The sequence below is a fragment of the Pristiophorus japonicus genome, chromosome 1 (assembly GCF_044704955.1).
Source record: "Pristiophorus japonicus isolate sPriJap1 chromosome 1, sPriJap1.hap1, whole genome shotgun sequence".
In the NCBI taxonomy this organism is placed as follows: domain Eukaryota; kingdom Metazoa; phylum Chordata; class Chondrichthyes; family Pristiophoridae; genus Pristiophorus; species Pristiophorus japonicus.
In genome coordinates this window covers 256257301-256281083 of record NC_091977.1, presented here as the reverse complement: position 1 = coordinate 256281083, position 23783 = coordinate 256257301, and the positions used below count along the sequence as shown (strand labels likewise).

Sequence of the window (23783 nt, the reverse complement as noted above, 5' to 3'; positions counted from 1 at the left end):
TTTTTCATTAAGTTTGACAGTAATGTTCAGTAAAAACTGAAACTACAATTGACAGAATGTAGAATGATCAGGGAGTAATGATGGCATCAGCCAGTGCACAAATTCAAAAATCCCATTACAGGTGCAGTGCCAAAAATCCAGAACCCTCTGGACCGAGGCCATTCTGGATTCTGGGCTTTTCCGGACTTTCAATTTGCTTCCTGGCGTCACGAAACCAGAAGCACCCGAGCCCAGGTTCGGGTATTTCTTGATTTTGGAACATCAGAAAAGGGGGGGTTGGTGGGGAAACTCCCGCCGAGGAGCAGCTCGGGCCGTCCAGCCCCAACGAGCCGGATGTCGGCGGGCCGGCCCCGCCGAGGATGTCATTGTTGGGCGGGCCCCACTGAGGGATGTCATCGTTGGGCGGGTCCCGCGAAGGAGGTCGTTAGGTGGGTGGGCCCCGCCAAGAAGGTAGTCGGGCAGGGCCCCATCGAGGATGTCGTCGTTGGGCGGGCCCCGCCAAGGAGGTCGTCGGCTGGGCGGGCCCCGCCAAGGAGGTCGTCGGCTGGGCGGGCCTCGCCAAGGAGGTCATCGTTGGTCGGGCACCGCTAAAGAGGCCGTCGGGCAGGCTGACGAGGAAGCCCCGAGGTAAGGGCAGCAGCGGTCAGTCGAGCCGGGCAAGGCGAGCGGCGGTGAGGCGAGGCCCGAGGTTAGGCAGCGATGGGGCCCCGAGGTCGGCAGGGTCATCAGGTCATATTTTACAGATTCCGGACGACCTGCCACCGATCATCCCGGAGTCTGGATTCCGGAACATTCTGCTGCACCTGTACATCCTGGCACAACAAACCAAGAGCAGACAAGGCTCAGAAATTCCTCAAGATTGTTACATTTAGCATACAGATAAGTGGCATTGGAAATTCCAATTGAGAATACCAAATCTCATCTGAGTACATCAACCAAAACTCCTCTTCCCATTACCATCGTAGCCGCTGTTACGAATGCATAGCGACGTTTGTTTTCCAAACCGGTTCATTCTTTGTTAAACGCCAATACCTGATGTGGAGGTGACGCAATGACTAATAGCTTTTCACCTCTAGAATCAAAGATAACAGTAAAAGTTTTATAAAGTTTTATAAATATGTTACAAGAAAAAGACTGGTAAAGGAAAATGTTGGACCATTAAAGATGGCTGCAGGTGAGTCTATAATAATAACAACTTTTATTCATGTAGCGCCTTTAACATAGTAAAAAGTCCGAAGGCACTTCACAACAGTGTTACAGACAAACAGATAAATTTGACACGGAGCCAAAGAAGAAATTAAGGCAGATGATCAAAAGCTTGTTTAAAGAGGTAGGTTTTAACGAGCGTCGTAAAGGAGGAAAGAGAGGTGGAGAAGCGTAGAGGTTTAGGGAGGGAGTTCCAGAGCTTATGGCCCAGGTAGCTGAGGGCACGTCCACCAATGGTTGCAGTTATAATGAGGGATATTCAAGAGGCCACAATTTGAGGAGCGCAGAAATCTTGTGGGATTGTGAGGCTGAAAATGATTACAGAGATACGGAGGGGCAAGTCCATGTAATGATTTGTAAACAAGGATGAGAATTTTGAAAACGAGGCATTGTTTAAACTGGGAGCCAATGTAGGTCAGAAAGCACAGGGGTGATGGGTGATCGGTGATCATGACTTGGTGTAGGTTAGTACACGGGTTGCTGAGTTTTGGATGACTTCAAGAGGTCCGACGAGATGAATTTAGGGCTAAATTAAAAAGTAGGACCTCAAAAGTAGTCATCTCAGGATTGCTACCAGTGCCACGTGCTAGTCAGAGTAGGAATCGCAGGATAGCTCAGATGAATATGTGGCTTGAGGAGTGGTGCAGAAGGGAGGGATTCAAATTCCTGGGACATTAGAACTGGTTCTGGGGGAGGGGGGACCAGTACAAACTGGACGGTCTGCACCTGGGCAGGACCGGAACCAATGTCCTCGGGGGAGTGTTTGCTAGTGCTGTTGGGGAGGGGTTAAACTAATATGGCAGGGGGATGGGAACCTATGCAGGGAGGCAGAGGGAAATAAAAGGGAGACAGAGGCAAAAGATAGAAAGGAGAATAGTAAAAGTGGACGGCAGAGAAACCCAAGGCAAAAAACAAAAAAGGGCCACATTACAGCAAAATTCTAAAGGGGCAAAGTGTGTTAAAAAGACAAGCCTGAAGGCTCTATGCCTCAATGCGAGGAGTATTCGGAATAAGGTGGACGAATTAACTGCGCAGATAGCAGTTAATGGATATGATGTAGTTGGCATCACAGAGACATGGCTCCAGGGTGACCAAGGCTGGGAACTCAATATTTATAGATCACATGGATGAACTTCAGCAATTGAACATCCCTGTCTGGAGTAAAAATAAAACAGGGAAGATGGCTCAACCGTGGCTAACAAGGGAAATTAAGGATCGTGTTAGATCCAAGTAAGAGGCATATAAATAGGCCAGAAAAAGCAGCAAACCAGAGGACTGGGAGAAATTTAGAATTCAGCAGAGGAGGACAAGGGGTTTAATTAGGAGGGGGGAAATAGAGTACGAGAGGAAGCTTGCCAGGAACATAAAAACTGACAGCAAAAGCTTCTATAGATATGTGAAGAGAAAAAGAGTAGTGAAGAGAAACGTAGGTCCCCTTGCAGTCGGACTCGGGTGAATTTATAATAGGGAACAAAGAAATGGCGGACCAATTGAACAAATACTTTGATTCTGTCTTCACGAAGGAAGACACAAATAACCTTCCGATGTACTAGGGGACCGAGGGTCTAGTGAGAAGGAGGAATTGAAGGATATCCTAATTAGGCGGGAAATTGTGTTGGGGAAATTGATGGGATTGAAGGCCGATAAATCCCCAGGGCCTGATAGTCTGCATCCCAGAGTACTTAAGGAAGTGGTCCTAGAAATAGTGGATGCATTGGTGATCATTTTCCAACAGTCTATCGACTCTAGATCAGTTCCTATGGACTGGAGGGTAGCTAATGTAACACCACTTTTAAAAAAAGGAGGGCGAGAGAAAACGGGTAATTAGCCTGACATCAGTAATGGGGAAAATGTTGGAATCAATTATTAAGGATGAAATAGCAGCGCATTTGGAAAGCAGTGACAGGATCGGTCCAAGTCAGCATGGACTTATGAAAGGGAAATCATGCTTGACAAATCTTCTGGAATTTTTTAAGGATGTAACTAGTAGAGTGGACATAGGAGAACCAGTGGATGTAGTGTATTTGGACTTTCAAAAGGCTTTTGACAGGTCCCACAAAAGAGATTGGTGTGAAAAATCAAAGCACATGGTATTGGGGATAATGTACTGGCGTGGATAGAGAATTGGTTGGCAGACAGGAAGCAGAGAGTCGGGATAAACGGGTCCTTTTTGGAATGGGAGGCAGTGACTAATGGAGTGCCGCAGGGCTCAGTGCTTGGACCCCCAGCTATTTACAATAAACATCAATGATTTGGATAAAGGAATTGAGTGTAATATCTCCAAGTTTGCAGTGACACTAAACTGGGTGATGGTGTGAGCTGTGAGGAGGATGCTAAGAGGCTGCAGAGTGACTTGGACAGGTTAGGTGAGTGGGCAAATGCATGGCAGATGCAGTATAATGTGGATAAATGTGAGGTTATCCACTTTAGTGGCAAAAACACGACGACAGATTATCTGAATGGTGGCAGATTAGGAAAAGGGGAGGTGCAACGAGACCTGGGTGTCATGGTTCATCAGTCATTGAAAGCTGGCATGCAGGTACAGCAGGCGGTGAAGGCGGCAAATGGCATGTTGACTTTCATAGCTAGGGGATTTGAGTATAGGAGCAGGGAGGTCTTACTGCAATTGTACAGGGCCTTGGTGAGGCCTCACCTGGAATACTGTGTTCCGTTTTGGTTTCCTAATCTGAGGAAGGACGTTCTTGCTATTGAGGGGGTGCAGCGAAGGTTCACCAGACTGATTCCAGGGATGGCTGGACTGACATATGAGGAGAGACTGGATTAATTAGGCCTTTATACACTGGAGTTTAGAAGGATGAGAGGTGAACTCATAGAAACGTATAAGATTCTGACGGGACGGGACAGGTTAGATGCGGGAAGAATGTTCCCAATGTTGGGGAAGTCCAGAACCAGGGGACACAGTCTTAGGATAAGGGGTAGGCCATTTAGGACTGAGATGAGGAGAAACTTCTTCACTCAGAGTTGTTAATCTGTGAAATTCCCTGCCGCAGAGAGTTGTTGATGCCAGTTCATTGGATGTATTCAAGAGGGAGTTAGATATGGCCCTTATGGCTAAAGGGATCAAGGGGTGTGGATAGAAAGTGGGAAAGGGGTACTGAGGTGAAGGATCAGCCATGATCTTATTGAATGGTGGTGCAGGCTCTAAGGGCCAAATGGCCTACTCCTGCATCTATTTTCTATGTTTCTATGTTTACGTAGTGTGGAATGTGGAAGGCTAGCCAAGAGTGATTTGAAGTAGTCAAGTCTAGAGGTAACAAAGGCATGAATGAGGGTTTCAGCAGTAGAAGAGCTGAGGCAGGAGCGGAGGCAGGCAATGTTACGGAGATGGAAAAAGGCGGTTTTAGTTATGCCACGGATATGTGGCTGGAAATTCATTTCAGGGTCAAATATAACATATAAATGGATAATAAGAGAACGGCAGGATTGTTAAATTAATACTTTGTATCCGTCTTCACAGTGGAGGAAGAGAACAAAATAATAGCAGTACAAGGGAACCTAAAAATAAGTCACGGAAAACAACTTAGTGGATTTAATAGAAGTTATTAAAAATGGCAATGGAGAAAATAAAGGAATGAGTAGACACATCTCCAGGACCTGATGGTCTCCACACTAGGGTGTTGTAAAAATAAGTGCATCATTTTCTAAAGCTCTTCAGATTCAGGAATTGTGTCTTTGGATTGGAAAATTGCAACCCTAAGATAATCGCAGTGTCAGTATCTGAGCTAGTGGCTGCGAGCGTGAAATCAAGTGACGGTGTATCTTCATCATCATTGTCCTCCACTGCCTGGCCAGGTTCCATTTCTTGGATATCCAAAAAGAGAAAGGCAAAAGATTGTGGTGAGGGGAGGGGGGAATGCTTACATCATCTATAGCTTGTAAGTCAGAAGAAATTGTGGGATGAGGAGGAAATGGGATGTGAGAAGGAGGATTAAGCATGAGGGTACTGTCATCTTCAATTGATTCAGCCCCGCCTCCAGCCACGGGCTCAGCAATGGCTAGTACCATTTCCTCCATGGAGGTTAGGACATGTCGGTGCGCCTGTCCCCCTCCAGTTAGCTCATGCTGCCTCCGGTTGTGCGCCAACTTGTCCTGCAAGAGAGGGAAGTGCGTCAGTGAGTGTCATGCAATCTGGTCGGGTGATGTGATGGTCATGGTTAAATAACTGGCAGTGTGTGCGAGCTGTGAGATGTGGGTGTGAGGCTTGCAGCAGTGTTAAGTGTTTCAGGGTGCAATGGAGCATATGAATGTTAGGTAGGAGTCCTGAGTGATAGAGAATGTTGGTAGATGAGAGATGGGGATGTGGTGAATTGAGGAGCGTCTGAATCTAGTGGTGCAGTTGGTGGGATATTGCATTTTAAGATGCATTGACCTTGGCCACTCGTGTGAGGTCACTGAACTTCTTGCAGCACTGCATCCAGCTCTGAGAGCTAGATTCCTGGCAGTGAACACCACGCTATCTGTTCCCACTGCCTTTTGACCTGGAGAACCTCCTGGGACCCTGTGGATACATGACATCTTTCCTACTTTCCACCTCCTCCACCAAGAGCTCCAGTACACCATCCAAAAACCGTGGAGACCGCTCTCCCCCATGTTATACCAATTCTTCACTGTTTCCCAGGTCAGATTCACTTCCTGCACAACTCCCAGCACCTGCTCCAGCCACAATGTACCTCTCTTTTAAGAGGTGCAGGCTAGCTTTTAGTGGTGCAAGGAAGTTACAATTTAGGATCCCCTGCATGCAGCGAGCACAGTTAGAGTACTGGCTGCACAGGACTCTTGCTAATGAGCAGGCAGCACGAAGATGGCGTGCTGCTTACATTTCAATCAACGGGCGCAGGCACATGCATCACAATTCTTGTGCCCGTTTTCAGAGTCTATCCAATTTACTTGAAACAGGTACAAAAGTAATCAAAATGGCTAATGGAATGTTGGTCTTCATCCCAAGGGAATTGAAGTTCAAAAGTGAGAACAGGTTGTATAAACTTGGCTTGTATAAATTTGGTCCGGCATCACCATAATTTAACAATTCTGATCCCTGTTTTCAAATCCCTCCATCGCCTCAGCTCTTCCCATTTCTGCAACCTCCTCCAGCCTTACTACACTCCGAGATCTCTGCACTCCTCCAATTCTGGCCTCTAGTGCATCCTCGATTTTCACCGCTCCACCATTGGCGGTCGTGCCTTCAGCTGCCAAGGCCCTAAGCTCTGGAATTCTCTCTTTAAACCTCTCCGCCTCTCTACCTCCCTTAAGACGCTCCTTAATATCCACCTCTTTGACCAAACTTTTGATCACTTGTCCTAAAATCTCCTGACATGGATCGGAGTCAAATTTTGTTTGATAAAAGTCCTGTGAATTGCTTTGGGATGTATTACTATGTTAAAGACACTATATAAATGCAAGTTGTTGTTCTTCCTCTTCTATTCTCTTCAGTTTAGACAGTTGGGGAGTTATCTATTTGAGGTATTTAAAATGATTCAGGAATTCTATAGGGTACATTGAGAAACTCTTTCCTCTGGTGGCGGAATCTAGAATAAGAGGACATGATTTTAAAATTAGAGCTGAGCCATTTGAAAATTCAGGAAGCATTTTTTCACACAAAGGGTAGTGGAAAATTTGGAACTCCCTCCCCCAATAGCTGGGGATGCTGGGTCAATTGAAATTTTACAGACTGAAATAGATAGTTTTATGTTAGGTAAGGTTATCAAGGGATATGGAACATAGATGGGAAAATAAGCTGAAGTACAGATCAGCCATGATCTAACTGAATGGTGGTACAGGCTCGAGGAGCTGAATGGCCTACGCCTGTTTCTGTGTTATAATTTGGTTCAAATTCTGCTCAGACTAATGGATGGATGTCTATCTACAAGTGTGTTATAAGGATCCTATTTGAAATGAATTGGGGCTGTCTCATTCCAGGTGCTAGCGCATGAGGAATTTTGCAGGTGAAATTGGTCATGGTCAGGAGAACAAAACGGCAGCCCATTTGCACACTGTCTGACTTTCTTTTCTATTGGCTTCAAAGAAACTGTAGCATTATAATAAAGGCACATAAAATATACCATTTCTTCCAATGCATTTCTTACTGTCTTTTACTTCATTGAAGCACAAGTAATAATTACTACCATCTCCTCATTGGTCCAGAAGTGTCATGCACATTGCTCTCTGCACAGAGATGTTAGCCGAATAATAGATAATAATAGATAGCTTCCCACTTCACACATGGTAAATAGCTGCAAAGATCATTTTATCAACATACCTTTCCCACAAATTATTGTTTTATGATCAATGCAATAAACTGCCTTGTATACATGAGGCATGTTAACATGTAGCTCTCCTTGTATCATTAAATTTGAATTTGTTGCCAATTTTTTTGTCAACTTTCAAAAATATTTGAGATAGGAAGATACTTATTAGAGCAGCACTGCTTTTCAAATGCAGATCTCATGGCACCTGATTTTGCAATCCTCTCTGGCAACTGGTGTGGTGCCAGAGGACTGCTAACATTGTACCTTTGTTTAAAAAGGGAGAAAGGGATTGACCGACTAATTACAGGTCAGTCAGCCGAACCTCGGTGGTGGGAAAATTATTGGAAAAAATTCTGAGGGACAGGCTAAATCTTCAGTGAGAAAGACATGGATTAATCAAGGACAATCAGCATGGATTTGTTATGGGAAGGTCATATCTGACTAACTTGATTGAATTTTTTGAGGAGGCAACAAAGAGGGTCGATGAGGGTAGTGCGTTTAATGTAGTGTATATGGATTTTAGCAAGGCTTTTGTTAAGATGGCAGACTTGTCATGAAAGTAAAAGCCCATGGGATCCAAGGCAAAGTGGCAAGTAGGATCCAAAATTGGCTCAGAGGCAGGAAGCAAAGGGTAATGGTTGATGGGTGTTTTTGTGACTGAAAGGCTGTTTCCAGTGGGGTTCTGCAAGGCTCAGTATTAGGTCCTTTGCTTTTTGTGGTATATAGCAATGATTTAGACTTGAATGTAGGGGGTATGATTAAGAAGTTTGCAGATGATACAAAAATTGGCTGTGTGGTTGATAATGAAGAAGAAAACTGTAGACTGCAGGAAGATATCAATGAACTGATCAGGTGGGCAGGACAGTGGCAAATAGATTTCAATTCAGAGAAGTGTGAGGTAATGCATTTGGGGAGGGCAAACAAGTCAAGGAAATACATATTAAATGGTAGGACACTGAAAAGTGTAGATGAACAAAGGGACCTTGGAGTGCAAGTCCACAAATCCCTGAAGATAGCAGGCCAGGTTGATAAGGTGGCTAAGAAGGCATACAGAATACTTGCCTTTATTAGCCAAGGCATAGAATACAAGAGCAGGGACGTCATGCTTGAACTGTATAAAACACTAGTTAAGCCACAGCTGGAGTACTCCATGCAGTTCTGGTCACCACATTATAGGAAAGATGTGTGTGCACGAGAGAGGGTGCAGATGAGATTTACAAGGATGTTGCCTGGACTGGAGCATTTTAGCTATGAGGAAAGTGTGGATAGGCTGGGGTTGTTTTCTTTGGAACAGAGGAGGCTAAGGGGAGACCTTATTGAGGTGTATAAAATTATGAAGGGCCTAGATAGAGTGAATAGGAAGGATGTATTTCCCTTAGCAGAGGGGTCAACAACCAGGGGGCATAGATTTAAAGTAATTGGTTAGAGGTTTAGAGGATATTTGAAGGGAAAATTTTTTCACCCAGAGAATAGTGGAGGTATGGAACTCATTGCCTGAAAGGGTGGTAGAGGCAGAAACCCTCACCGCATTTAAAAAGTACTTGGATGTGCACTTGAAGTGCTGTAACCTACAAGGCTACGGACCAAGAGCTGGAAACTGGGATTAGGCAGGATAGCTCTTTATCTGCCGGCACCGACATGATGGGCTGAAATGGCCTCCTTCTATGCTGCAAATTTCTAGGATTCTATGAACATCCATTGGTTCCCCTTTATCTACCTTGCTAGTTACATCCTCAAAAAACTCTGATAAATTTGTTAAACACGATTTCCTTTTCTTAAAAGAAAACTTAAACACTGAAAACCCCAAATCTGGTGAAAATAAAATTGCTAAAAGTAAACAAAATCTGAAAAAATAGAACATTTAAATATGATTTACAGTAGAATCCCGCACTCGATCAAATTATTAGTCGGCCATCAGCATATTAGGAGGTAGCAAACCATGATTTTAACTGATCAATTATTCATGCTATGTTCTGCAATGATGATACAGTGCTCAGTATTCTCTCGTCCCAATTTGCCACTTAAAATGTTAGTGCTTTTATGTTGTTCCAATCAATGCTCTTGGCCCAAAACCAGCATTATAGCAGAGCATTTCTCAGCTGTTTTCAAGTGCTGAACACTGAACCACTCCTGGAATCCTTTACAATTAAACAGTTAAATAGAAATAAATAACTTGCATTTATATAGCTCTTTTCACAACCTCAGGATATTCCAAAGTGCTTCACAGCTAATGTGAACTTTGAAGTGTAGAAAGAAATGGAGAGCAGACTAATACTGATGTCAGGTTGGAAAGAAACTGGGGCGCAAAGAAAGAAATAAAGATTTGCATTTATATAGCATCTTTCATGACCTCAAGATATCCCAAAGCCAATGGCCTGGATTGCAGTCAGCGGCGAAGCAACGGCGAGCACCACTGACCTCGAAGAAAGCTGCCCACAGCAATCTCGCGATCGCTGTGGCAAAAACTTTAACGTTCTCGCTGTTAATCTGATTATAGCGTTAGCTGTAGGAAATCTCCAGAGTTCAGTATCAGTCATGTCATCAAGCTGTCTAAGCAGCCAATCACATTGAAAAATTCTCACAGACAGCAAACCATGAAATAATTTTTTTTTTTTAAAAACAGAAAATGAAATAAAGATTGGGACATATGCATGGGATTTCGGTAGAAGCTGAAATATCAAACAAACTTTTAAAAATAATTATTATTTATAAATGTAACTAGCAGTCCATTATTAATTTCACAACATTCAAATACTAGATTGTGCAGATTGCATTTGAGGAAACTATCTTTCAACAAAGGGGAACTGCCATTAAAGTGATCACTACAACTGAACTACCAGGTTGCTATAAATGGGAACATATAAATGGGCTTCAGAAAGCAAATTTTGATCAAAAATGGCTGATCACTACAAATGGATTCCTCTGAATATGGCGGTCCAAAGGGAAAATAACTGAGAAATTGTATTTTTGTGTTTTATTTCCAGTCGTTTTCATAAAATCATAAAAATTTACAGCACGGAAGGAGGCTATTTCGGCCCATTGTGTCCGGCCTAATCCCACTTTCCAGCTCTTGGTCTGTAGCCCTGTAGGTTACGGCACTTTATGTGCACATCTAAGTATTTTTTTAATGTGGTGCGGGTTTCTGCATCTACCACCCTTTCAGGCAGTGCACTACCCTCTGAGTGAAGACATTTCCCCTCGTATCTCCTCTAAACCTCCCGCTAATTACTTCAAATCTATGTCCTCTGGTTTTATTAAAATTTATTTCACCAACACTCAAGGTTCTCCACTAAGAGACTGGAGCCAACATCACAAAAAAGGCAAATACGAACTACAAAATTAAACGATCAAGGAATATAAAAATAAATAGTAAAGTATTTTACAGACACATAAATAACAAAGGAAAATCATGATAGGCATAGGGTCACTAAGGGATGTACAAGATAAACTCAGATAAAAATAGCAGATATGACATTAGAAGTGATTAAAAATATATCAAGACATAAGGGGCCCAAAATTCAGTACTGCTGGAAAGCTGGAAGGAGGTTGGAAGGATGGCTGGTGCAAGAGGTGCAAGGAGAGCCAACAGGCTCACTGATATGGAACTGAAGACACTGATGGACGGCGTGGAGGACAGAAGAAGAATACTGTTTTCTGACATGGGGAGACCTGGCAGAGCGCCAGTACATAATGCATGGAGGGAGATTGCAGGGGAGGTGTCAGGCACCTTCATATATTTGAGGACACACCTTCCCAGGAGGGTGCTGGCCAGTCTACACATGGCCCTTCCAGACCCAGAGGTCTTCCAGGTGGAAGGACAGCTGTAGGTCCCAGACAACAACCACAGCAGCCTTCCCGGACCCATGATGCAGCCACAGGGATGACAGTTAGGCAGTGTTACGGTAGTCATGCGTAACAGGTGTTAAAGTGAGAACAGGGGTAAAACATTATTACCGTATAATATTGTTCTTTGTTGTTTTTGCAGTGATTTGGATAATGTGATAAATCTTTATTTTTGGCACATATATCTGGCCAGGTGTTTCATCTGGGAGTGGGCAATTCTGCATTACGGCACTTACTGCGATGGCGATTAAATGTGGGATCAGAAGGGTCGTGTGTGGATGGGATTATCTGAAGCGAGGAGCTATGAGACGCAGCTGCAACTCCCTTCCAGGATTGCGATGTGGCGAAGGGGATCCTCCTCCTCAGGTGGTACTGCTGGCTCGACCTCCAGCGGCTGTCCCCTCATGATGACCAGGTTGTGCAGCATGCAACAGACCACGACGGTTATGGAGACCCGTTGAGGAGTACTGCAAGGTGCCACCAGAGCGGTCCAGGCACCAGAAACTCTGCTTAAGGATGCCTATGCACTGCTCGATGATGTACCTGGTGGCACAATAAGCGTCATGAGCGTTCCACAGTGGAGTGAGCAACCAAGTGGACAGGGGATATCCCTTGTTCCCAAGCAGCCAACTGCAATCCTGATACAGGCTGGTGAAAAGGGCGGGCACACTGGTCTGTCGCAGAATGAAGGAAACATGGCTGCTTCCTGGGTACCTCGCAGCAACTACCAGGACAGTAGAAGTCGAAGTGGATAGACGTTAGTCTTTTTTTGTCTAACAATTCCTATGGCCCCAAGTTTCCACATGATTTGCTCCTGATTTTTTAGGAGCAACTGGTGGAGAACAGAGTATCTTAGAAATCGGAATTCTCCACATTTAAGTTTTCTGCAGTTCTAGTCAGGTAGAACAGTTTCATTTTTGAACAGAATTTTTTTTCAAAAGGGGGCGTGTCCGGCCACTGACACCTGATTTGAAAGTTTCCACAGTGAAAACGTACTCCAAACTAACTTAGAATGGAGCAAGTGAAGATTTTTGTAGGCTTGAAAAAACCATGTCTACACATTAAAAAATCAGGCGCAGGTTACAAATTAGGCGTCGGGAACGAGGTGGGGGGGGGGGTGGAGAGAAAGGAAGTCATTAAATTCTACAATAAATCCTTAGTTATACTTATACAAATAAATCCAACTTGAATAAAAATTTATGAGCAAAGGAAAGATTAAATAAACCATGTTCCTACCTGTGTGAAAGTGCTTCAGGCAGGCCTTTCAGGCAGCGGTTTGCCGTCGGGACCGACCGACGGCAGGGGGAGGGAGGGAGAAAGCTGCAGGAAGCCTCAGTACTTGAGGCAGCCGTTTGCCGTCGGGACCGACCGACGGCAGGGGGAGGGAGGGAGAAAGCTGCAGGAAGCCTCAGTACTTGAGGCAGCCGTTTGCCATCGGGCCCGACGGACGGCAGGGGGAGAAAGCTGCAGGAAGCCTCAGTACTTGAGGCAGCCGTTTGCCATCGGGCCCGACGGACGGCAGGGGGAGAAAGCTGCAAGAAGCCTCAGTACTTGAGGCAGCCGTTTGCCATCGGGCCCGACGGACGGCAGGGGGAGAAAGCTGCAAGAAGCCTCAGTACTTGAGGCAGCCGTTTGCCGTCAGGCCCGACGGACGGCAGGGGGAGAAAGCTGCAAGAAGCCTCAGTGCTGATCATGGAAGGGCAATGTGGTTTTATTAAAAAATGTTAAAAATTGAACAGCTACAAAGAATTTGAATAGTCTCAAACAAGTGCATGTGTCCCGTTTATCACAGTCTATCTTTAATTACAGAATGCACTCCCTCACCCTCACACACGGAAAATATCAAGAAAATTAAAATGCAAGCCTTTGCAAGGGTTCAATAAACAAATTTTTACTTTTTCTGCAGCACTTTTTAAAATGGCCGAGTGCCAATGTTTACTTCAGACTGTGCGTGTGCGAACGCTCCAACGCGCACGCGCAAGGTTGCCGGCACGAAAAAAACTCATTTAAATTGTACCCGCCCCCTCCTACTTACAAAATCGGCGCGAGTGGTAGGCTCCACCCCCTGTGCGCCGCGCCAAGCAGACATCGAACTGCAAAGCGCTCGAGAATAGCGCATTTTTTTTCAGGCGCCGTTTTCGGCGCGAAAAACGGGCGCCCAGCTCGGAGGGGCACCTGTTTTGCCGCGTGTGGAAACTTGGGGCCTATGTTTCTAAAGGAGTTTGCCTACCCTTTCCCCTCATTTTTTTTTTAAAGTGATGATCTTAAATTCATGCCTTATAATAAATGACTCACTGACCAGTGGAAATATTTTTTTCCTCGTTTACCTTATCAAAACTCATCAATTTTTAGACCTCAATCCGATCTTCTCTTAACCTTCTTTGTTCCGATGAACAGAGCTCCAATTTATTTACACTACGTTCATGGTTAAAGCCCCTCATCCCTGGTATTACCTTATTGAGAAACGAAAATGAAAAAATGGACCTGACCAGCGGTGTCGCTTTTGAGAACCGACTGAAATAGGGCGCGTGGGGCACTGCTGGGGAAAATCCTACCTTTTTGATGCTCAGTATCGCTGGTGTGGCTGCTTCCCAGCAGCCTGCACGCTGCTGAGGTCACCGCTGCACAACTACCTTTACCGCGGCTTCACCCTGCCATGAGCACCGCTGGAATCCCCCCCTGAGCTGAATATGGCTCGGGGAGGAAAAAACAACTGAACGCGGCGGTCTTTCGATTTTTTCAATCGGCTGCCCAAATCCCACGGTAACTATCCCTTCAGGGACAGTGAATTTCGGCCCCAAGATAAAAAAAGAGGGAAATAATTGATGAACTATCAAACAGAGAGGATAAAACCCTAGGTCCGGATGGATTGCATCTGCATATATTAAAAGAAGCAAGGAAAGAGATAGCAGAGTCACTAATATATATATAATTCAATAGAAAAGGGACTAGTGCCAGAGGACTGGCAGTCAACGAACGTTATTCCTACATTTAAAAAGGGAGATAGAACAAATCCAGCTTAATGTCAGTGGTAGGAAAGATGTTGTAATCTTTAATCAAAGATGTAATAAACAAACATCTAGATACCAAAAATATGATAGAGAAGTCAGCACAATTCCAAAAGAGGTCATGCTCAACCAACCTTACTGAATTATTTGAAGAAGTAACAGAAAGAGTGGATAAAGGTAGCGCACTAACTACAATATATTTGGATTTTCAAGAGGCCTCAGAGTAGACTCATGACTAATGGAGTCAGGAGACAAGTAGCAGAATGGATCGCAAGCTGACACAAAACAGAAAAGAGAGAGTAGGGGTTAAAAGTATTTACTCAGACTGAAGTAAGGTGGGAAGTGGAGTTTCACAGGGCTTGATACTGGGACCACTATTCATAAACAATTTTCATAAACAATTTGGACTCAGGAATCAGAAGTAGATGATGACATTAATAAACTTGCAGAATGGGTGTGTAAATGCAAATGAATTTCAATATAGATAAGATCGTCACCAATAAATCCAATAAAAAACTCAGAAGAAACGTCTTTACGCAGAAAGAGTGGTTAGAATGAGGAATTTGCTACCACATGGGGTGGTTGAGGCGAGTAGCATAGATGCATTTAGGGAGAAGCTAGATAAGTATATGACGGTGAAAGGAATTGAAGGATATGCTGATCGGGTTCGATGAAGTAGAGTGGGGCGAGGCTTGTGTGGAGCATAAACATCTGCAGAGACCAGTTGGGCCGAATGGCCTGTTTCTGCGGTGCAAATTCTATATAATATAGTACTGTCTCAAATGAATCTACAAGGTAACTTGAAATTAGATAGTCAGGTCTTTTTGGACTTTCTTTGAATGTATAGTTTTTAAACATTGATGACATGTAACAGCATGCTGAAGAAGGTTGCAGGTAGTAAAAATAGTGCACATCAGATTGTACTTATCAGTATGCCTAAGATTAAGAGCACTAATTGCTGTCCTGCTGAAGTATACATAACTAATGTCTGCTCATATAAAATGGATGTCCATAGTGATTCAAATAATGGGTTGTTTTTCATAGAGTTCAAAACAGCTGGATAATCATAAACAAGCTGCTAATTTTATCTCTATAAAAACATCATACTGAAGAGTTATACAGGTGAAACATCCCGAAACCGGAACTCCAAAAACTGGAAATGTCCGAAAACTGGACATTTCGGCGAGCAGCGAGGAGCGGAGGATTGGCGGGCGCCAAGGTTCAAAATCCGGCAAAACCCGATATCCGGCACAGATTCAGTCCCGAGGATTCTGGATTTCAGCCTATTGATTTTCTTGTCTGAAATCTGGAAAAAACCCAAAAACCAGCATGAACTGGGTCCCGAGGATTTCAGATTTCAGATGTCGACTCCCTCTAGTGGTTTCAATTTTTTCTTTGGGCATGGTTCTTTCAATTTTCGAAGTGCAACATTTCACAGAACAAATGAACTGGGTCCCGAGGATTTCAGATTTCAGATGTCGACTCCCTCTAGTGGTTTCAATTTTTTCTTTGGGCATGGTTCTTTCAATTTTCGAAGTGCAACATTTCACAGAACAAAATGTGCAATGGAGCTACGGAACAGAAATTTCAACTGGTCAAAAACTAGTGTCTGGAATGTGTCTTATCTCAACAGCCTGCAGTTTCATAGAGAGGAATTCCATTCGAATTGTAAACTAAATTCCTTGCATCCCTTGCCTGGATAGCAAGCAACTCCTACTGCATTGTTGTCCTTCTGATTTAATACTTACACAAGGTTTAAACATAACAAACTGGATAGCATCAGTTCCTCCTTATTCCTCTCTCATATCAACACACTGCCCAAATGCACAAAGTGAAACAAGATTGACCTTCAGCTCCTCCAAATTAACCCCTCAATCCTGTTCCACCATTCAATTCGATCATAGCTGAGCTGTACTTCAACTTCATTTACCCTTCTTTGATCCATATCCCTTGATACTCTTTTACCTAACAAAAATATATTGATAGAAGTCTTGAAACTCTCAATTGACCCAGCAGCCACAGATGGGATTGTGAAATGGAGAGGTGTCCACATTTCCACTGTTCTTTGGATGCAAAAATGCTTCATGTCACTCCTAAATGGCTTTACTCTCATTTTAAGACTATGCCCCCTGGTTCTCCCAGCTGAAGACATAGTTTCTCTGTATCTACACTATCGAATCCCTTTATCAAGTTAAAGCCGTTCTTTTGGATACTAAGAGAATCAAGGAATATGTGGGATAGGGCAGGAAAATGATGTTGAGGGAAAAGATCAGCTATGATTTTATTGAATGGCGGAACAAGCTCGAGGAGCCATATGGTTTACTCCTGCTTATGTTCTTATAATTAGATTGCTCCTCAGCATTCTACACTCAAAGTAATACAATCCAAGTTTATGGAACCTGTCCTCAAAATTTAACCCATTAATCTCTGGTATCATTCTTGTGAATCTGGCTGTATCCCATCCAAAAATGTGGATGCTAAGAACCAGGAATTTGTTTGAGGGAAAGAGGAGTTGAACTCATAAATCAGCAATCTGCATTTCCAGCTCATATAAAATGTACAACAAATTATATATACAGTATATAGCAGCTTTAACGTAGGAAAACATGCCAAGGCACTTCTTGGTGTTGAGTGGCTCCAGAGGAATTACCAATTTGAACTCTCAACCTCCACTCGTCTTATAGAGTTGCTCGTGCATGCTTCTTGTCATTGATGTCACGAGAACAGCCCAAGAGGGACAAAGGCTCAACTCATGGGTCTCTATGTCCTACGGAGGGGCTTCTGGTTTTCTTTTCAATGCTGCTCAACGTAATGCCACTCAATGGCCGGAATCTTTACCTGAACATTGGGGTGGGTGCGTGCGGTCCGTGTAGCCATCCAAAACTTTTCAACAGCACGTTCTGCACTGCGCATTTAACTCAATTTCATCAACTGTAAAGGTCATGTGGGTTTCCCAGTCCAATTAAATGGAGCGAGTCTGCTGACGGCACAGATGACTCGTTTTCAACGCTGATATTTAAAGCCGCCTTGTTCACATCCCAATTGAAGGTTGTTGCAGGAAAGATAAAGGTGTTTGGGAGAGCTACAAATTGGTGCATACTAATGAGATTTGTGTGGGTCATGGAGTCACAGACAGAATGCTACGCCAAGATTCCCCGATACCTTCTAGACAGCAATGTCCGCCACTGCTGGTGCCATCTTTATCTCCGGTTCCTCCTCCTCCAAAGAGCATGTACGCTCTGCAGCTCCGATCCTTGCTGCTGCACTATGTTGTGCAGCACACAGCATCTCATGATGATTCTGGAGACCCTGGTTGGTGTGTACTGAAGGGCTCCTCCAGATCTGTCAAAGTATCTGAAGCACATCCGATTGCTTGCACTATGACAGATCTGGTGGACATGTGGCTGTCATTATAACATTTCTCGGCCTCATTGCTTAGCCTCCTCAGGGATGTCATTAGCCACGCCTTCAGTGGATAGCCCTCGTCTCCAAGTAGCCAGCCGGTAAGTCTGTTTGGAGGTGCGAAGAGCTGAGGGAGGGTGGACTGGCGAAGCACGAAAGATTCATAACAGCCGCTAGGGAATCTGGCGCATACATGCATGATGATCTTTTTATGATTGCAGACGAGCTGCACTTTGAGGAAATGGAAGCTCTTGTGATTCACAAACACTCCTAAGTGATGTGGGGGTGCCTTGGTGGGCAGTGTGTGTGCAGTCGAAGACGCCCTGCACCTGTGGGAAGCCAGCAAGAGCTACAAAGCCCAGCACCCGCTCAGTATCACTGGGTTCATCAGTGACAAAGTTTACATGATTGGCTGACTTGTGAAACATCGCATCGGTCACCTGTGTGATGCATCTGTGGGCGGCCGACTGCGAGATCCTGCAAACATCTGCTGCAGATCCCTGGAAGGAGCCCGAGGTGAAGAGTTTGAGGGCAGTGGTGACTTTGACAACCACTGGTAAGGCATTCCACCAGGTCCTCTGGGCAGCAGGTCTTGTTCCAGCAAGCTACAAAGCTCTGCGACAATCTGGCACGATAGCTGGAGGCTCCGAAAGCAGTGCTGTTCACTCATGTCCAGGAAGCTCATCCTCTGCCTGTACACCGTGTTGGGGGTATCACCTGTGATGCAGTCCTGTGGAGCATCAGGTCGCTGAGGAGAAGGCTGCTGTTGTGGTTGCTGGTGCTGGGGCTTATCTTGGTCGGATTCGGAGGTCCAGGATGAGACAGTATAAGCGGCACCTATGCTGATCTAATAGATGGCAGGTAAAGTAGAGATCAGAGGCACAATCTTTAATGTAGTTATAGTGACTAGCAATGTGGTGAGAGTGGCTTCCGAGGTTGCAGAAATAACCTGAAAACTCCTGAAAGCTAAATCTATGCAGAAAATGGTGTCAGCAGGAATCTTTAGCTTAGGCACGGAAGCAGGTGTAAGATGTCAGTATTTGTGCTTTTTCCAGCCATCCCTTAATGAACTTGCTCAATGGGCAGAGCTTCCGACTCCCCTTCACAGTCGAGGTTCCCGAGGTGCATGAATCCCGTGTGCAACATGTTAAAGCTCAAACCGGAGGTTAAAAAGGCAGTTAAAGGTCCGTAAACGAGCAGTTAATGACCTCAATGAGGTCGCCTGCCTTTCCCGAGCGGGGCCATGGCATGCCTCGAAACGCCCCCAAGTTAAATGTGAAAATCAGCAGGTTCCCGAGACACTGTCGATTCTGCGCTTTTAATCGCTGCCCCATTCCCAAACCCACATGCTATACAATGGGAAAATTCCAGCCAATGTCTCTAAGGTGGAATGCCAAAGCAAAGCTGAAAGGAAATTTTTAGTACAATGACGAGGTACCAGAAGGGTGAATTTTCCAGTGGCAATAGCAATACAGGTGCGACATCCAAAATCCGGAGTTCCAGAATCCGTAATGTTCCTGAATCCGGACACTGAGCTGATCCGTGGCGGGGTCATCCAGAAACCGGAAAATGACCCGCAATCCGGACTCCCCCGCTTCGGCCCGACCTCCGGCTGCCCAACCTTGTCTCAGCCCAACCTCCCTTAGTCCCGGCCTTACCTCCGGCCACCAGACCTCGCCTCGGCCTGACCTCCGGTCACCTGACCTCGCCTCAGCCCGGCCTCGCCTCGGCCCAACCTCCAGCCACCTGACCTCGCCTCGGCCCGACCCAATCTACAACCTCCGGCAGCCCGACCGATACCTCCGATCTCTGGCAGCCCAACCAATCTCACCCGGACACGACCCGATCTCCGGCCGCCCGACCTCGCCTTGGCCCAGCCTCCAGCCACCCGACCTCGCCTCGGCCCGGCCTGCCCCGGTCTTGGCCCGACCAACACCCACCGGCCTCCAGCGGCCCGACTGACCTCACCCGGCTTCGGCCCAACCGACACCCCCGATCTTCGGCAGCCCGACCAATCTCACCCGGCCTCGACCCGACCTCGCCTCGACCCGACATCCGGCCACCCGACCTCGCCTCGGCCTGATCTCCCCTGGCCTCGGCCCGACCTCCGGCCGCCCAACTTCGTCTCGGCCTGACCTCCCCCGGACTCGGCTCGACCAACACCCCCGACCCGACCGACCTCACCCGGCCTCAGCCCGACTGACACCCCTGATCTCTGGCGGCCCGACCGACACCCCCGATCTCCGGCGGCCCGACCAACCTCACCGGGCCTTGGCCCGACCAGCACCCCTGATCCCGCGCCCCCCCCCCCCACCCCCACGACCCAACCGATCCCCAGAACGCCAACGGCCCGACCGACACCCCACTGCCTACCTTCCTCGACCCAGGCAAAGGCATTCCGAAATCCGGAAATACCCAGAATCCGGAACGGCCTCAGTCCCGAGGTTTCCGGATTTCGAATGTCATACCTGTAGTGAATAGTGTCCAGTGCTGATGCCAAATCATCCATTGAGAGGACAGGACCACTCAAGACAAGGGAGAATAGTGCCAAATGAGGCTGGTTACACCTATGAAATCAAGCTGGGATGATAATTTTTTTTTAAAAAGGAATTCAAACTCAGGGAAACTTCATCCAGTAATGGGTCCATGAAGTTGACATTTAGTAGTGTTCACTGAAAGTATATTTTGTTGTATGTTTTTACATCTGCTAAATTGGTCAAAAAGCCAAAAGATTTTTTTTAATTATTTGAAGATATGACACAAACAGGGATGGATTTAGGGTGCTTCGGGCCCCGGGCAGTATCCCAGCCATGGGCCCCTGCCCCCCATCCTGCAGTAAATAACATTAGTGAGCTAAGTCACAGGGCACTAGACTGAGTATAAGAACATAACAAATAGAAACAGGAGTAGGCCATATGGCCCCTCGAGCCTGCTCCGCCGTTCAATAAGATCATGGCTGATCTGATCATGGACTCAGCTCCACCTCCCTGTCCGCTCCCCATAACCCCTTATCGTTTAAGAAACTGTCTATTTCTGTCTTAAATTTATTCAATGTCCCAGCTTCCACAGCTCTCTGAGGCAGTGAATTCCACAGATTTACAACCCTCAGAGAAGAAATTTCTCCTCATCTCAGTTTTAAATGGGCAGCCCCTTATTCTAAGATCATGCCCTCTAGTTCTAGTCTCCCCCATCAGTGGAAACATTCTCTCTGCATCCACCTTGTCAAGCCCCCTCATAATCTTATACGTTTCAATAAGATCACCTCTCATTCTTCTGAATTCCAATGAGTAGAGGCCCACCCTACTCAACCTTTCCTCATAACTCAACCCCCTCATCCCGGGAATCAATCTAGTGAACCTTCTCTGAACTGCCTCCAAAGCAAGCATATCCTTTTGTAAATATGGAAACCAAAACTCCAGATGTGGCCTCACCAATACCCTGTATAGCTGTAGCAAGACTTCCCTGCTTTTATGCTCCATCCCCTTTGCAATAAAGGCCAAGATGAAATGCGTGGCAGATGAAGTATAATGTGGATAAATGTGAGGTGATCCATTTTGGTGGTAAAATGAGAGACACAGACTATTATCTGAATGGTGACAGATTAGGAAAAGGGGAGGTGCAATGAGACCTGGGTGTCATGGTACATCAGTCATTGAAGGCTGGCATGCAGGTACAGCAGGTGGTTAAGAAAGCAAATGGCATGTTGGCCTTCATAGCGAGGGGATTTGAGTACAGGGGCAGGGAGGTGTTACTACAGTTGTACAGGGCCTTTTTGGTCTCCGAACTTGAGAAAGGACATTCTTGCTATTGAAGGAGTGCAGCGAAGGTTCACCAGACTGATTCCCGGGATGGCGGGACCGACATATTAAGAAAGACTGGATCAATTGGGCTTGTATGTACTGGAGTTCAGAAGAATGAGAGGGGATCTCATAGAAACGTTTAAAATTCTGACGGGTTTAGACAGGTTAGATGCAGGAATAATGTTCCCAATGTTGGGGAAGTCCAGAACCAGGGGTCACAGTCTAAGGATAAGGGGTAAGCCATTTAGGACCCAGATGAGGAGAAACTTCTTCACCCAGAGAGTGGTGAACCTGTGGAATTCTCTACCACAGAAAGTTGTTGAGGCCAATTCACTAAATATATTCAAAAAGGAGTTAGAGGTAGTCCTTACTACTAGGGGGATCAAGGGGTATGGCGAGAAAGCAGGAATGGGGTACTGAAGTTGCATGTTCAGCCATGAACTCATTGAATGGCGGTGCAGGCTCGAATGGCCTACTCCTGCACCTAGTTTCTATGTTTCGATATTTCATTGGCCTTCCTGATCACTTGCTGTACCTGCATACTATCCTTTTGTGTTTCATGCACAAGTACTCCAAGGTCCCACTGTACTGCAGCACTTTGCAATCTTTCTCCATTTAAATAATATCTTGCTCTTTGATTTTTTTTCTGTCAAAGTGCATGACCTCACACTTTCCAACATTATACAGGCAACTCGCGATTATCCGCACACGGATCCAACGGGAAACTGTTGTAACCGGATCTAAAATTTCGGCCCGGGAAGGCATCAGGTTTTAATTTTATAATGTTAATCGCTCTAACGGAGAAATCGTTTGCCTGGCATAGCCCAATCCCCAAGGGACCCGGATAATCGAGAGTTGCCTGTACTCCATCTGCCAAATTTTTGCCCACTCACTTAGCCTGTCTATGTCCTTTTGCAGATTTTCTGTGTCCTCCTCACACATTGCTTTTCCTCCCATATTTATATCGTCAGCAAACCTTGTTTCAAGTTGTTAATGTAGATTGTAAATAGTTGGGGTCCCAGTACTGATCCCTGCGGCACCCCACTCGTTACTGGTTGCCAACCAGAGAATGAACCATTTATCCCGACTCTCTGTTTTCTGTTAGTTAGCCAATCCTCTATCCATGCCCCCAACCCCATGAACTTTTATCTTGTGCAGTAACCTTTTATGTGGCACCTTGTCAAATGCCTTCTGGAAGTCCAAATACACCACATCCACTGGTTCCCCCTTATCCACCCTGTTCGTTATATCCTCAAAGAATTCCAGCAAATTTGTCAAACATGACTTCCCCTTCATAAATCCATGCTGACTCTGCCTGACCGAATTTTGCTTTTCCAAATGTTCTGCTACTGTTTCTTTAATAATGGACTCCAACATTTTCCCAACCACAGATGTTAGGCTAACTGGTCTATAGTTTCCTGCTTTTTGTCTGCCTCCTTTTTTAAACAGGGGCGTTACATTTGCAGTTTTCCAATATGCTGGGACCTCCCCAGAATCAAGGGAATTTTGGTAAATTACAACCAATGCATCCACAATCCCTGCCGCTACTTCTCTTAAGACCCTAGGATGCAAGCCATCAGGGTCCAGAGGATTTATCTGCCTTTAGTCCCATTATCTTACTGATTGTGTTAAGTTCCTCCCCGCCTATAGCCTCTTGACGATCCACTGTTGGAATATTGTTAGTGTCCTCTACCGTAAAGACTGATACAAAATATTTGTTCAGAGTTTCTGTCATCTCCATGTTCCCCATTACTAATTCCTGGTCTCGTCCTCTAAGGGACAACATTTACTTTAGCCACTCTTTTCCTTTTTATATACCTATAGAAACTCTTGCTATCTGTTTTTATATTTTGTGCTAGTTTACTTTCACAGTCTATCTTCCCTTTCTTAATCATTTTTTGTGTCATTCATTGCTGGCTTTGAAAAGCTTCCCAGTCTTCTATCCTCCCACTAGTTTCGGCCACTTTGTATGCCCTTATTTTTAAATTGGATACCGTCCTTTATTTCTTTAGTTAGCCACGGATGGCTATCTTTTCTCTTACACTCTTTCCTCCACACTGGAATATATTTTTCTTGAGAGTTGAGAAATATCTCCTAAAATGTACACCTTTGTTCATCAACCATCCTACACTTTAATCTATTTTCCCAGTCACTTTAGCCAACCCTGCCCTCATACCTTCATAGTCTCCTTTATTTAAGCTCAGTACACTGGTTAGAGATCCAACTTTCTCACCCTCCATCTGAATTTGAAATTCAAT

The 23783-nt window shown here is 45.3% G+C and overlaps 1 protein-coding gene across 10 annotated transcripts in view; it reads right to left on the bottom strand.

Annotated features, from left to right (window-relative positions):
- LOC139270052 (multiple PDZ domain protein) overlaps window positions 1–23783 on the bottom strand; it is a 401342-nt gene that overhangs the window by 312377 nt on the left and 65182 nt on the right. The window lies entirely within an intron of this gene.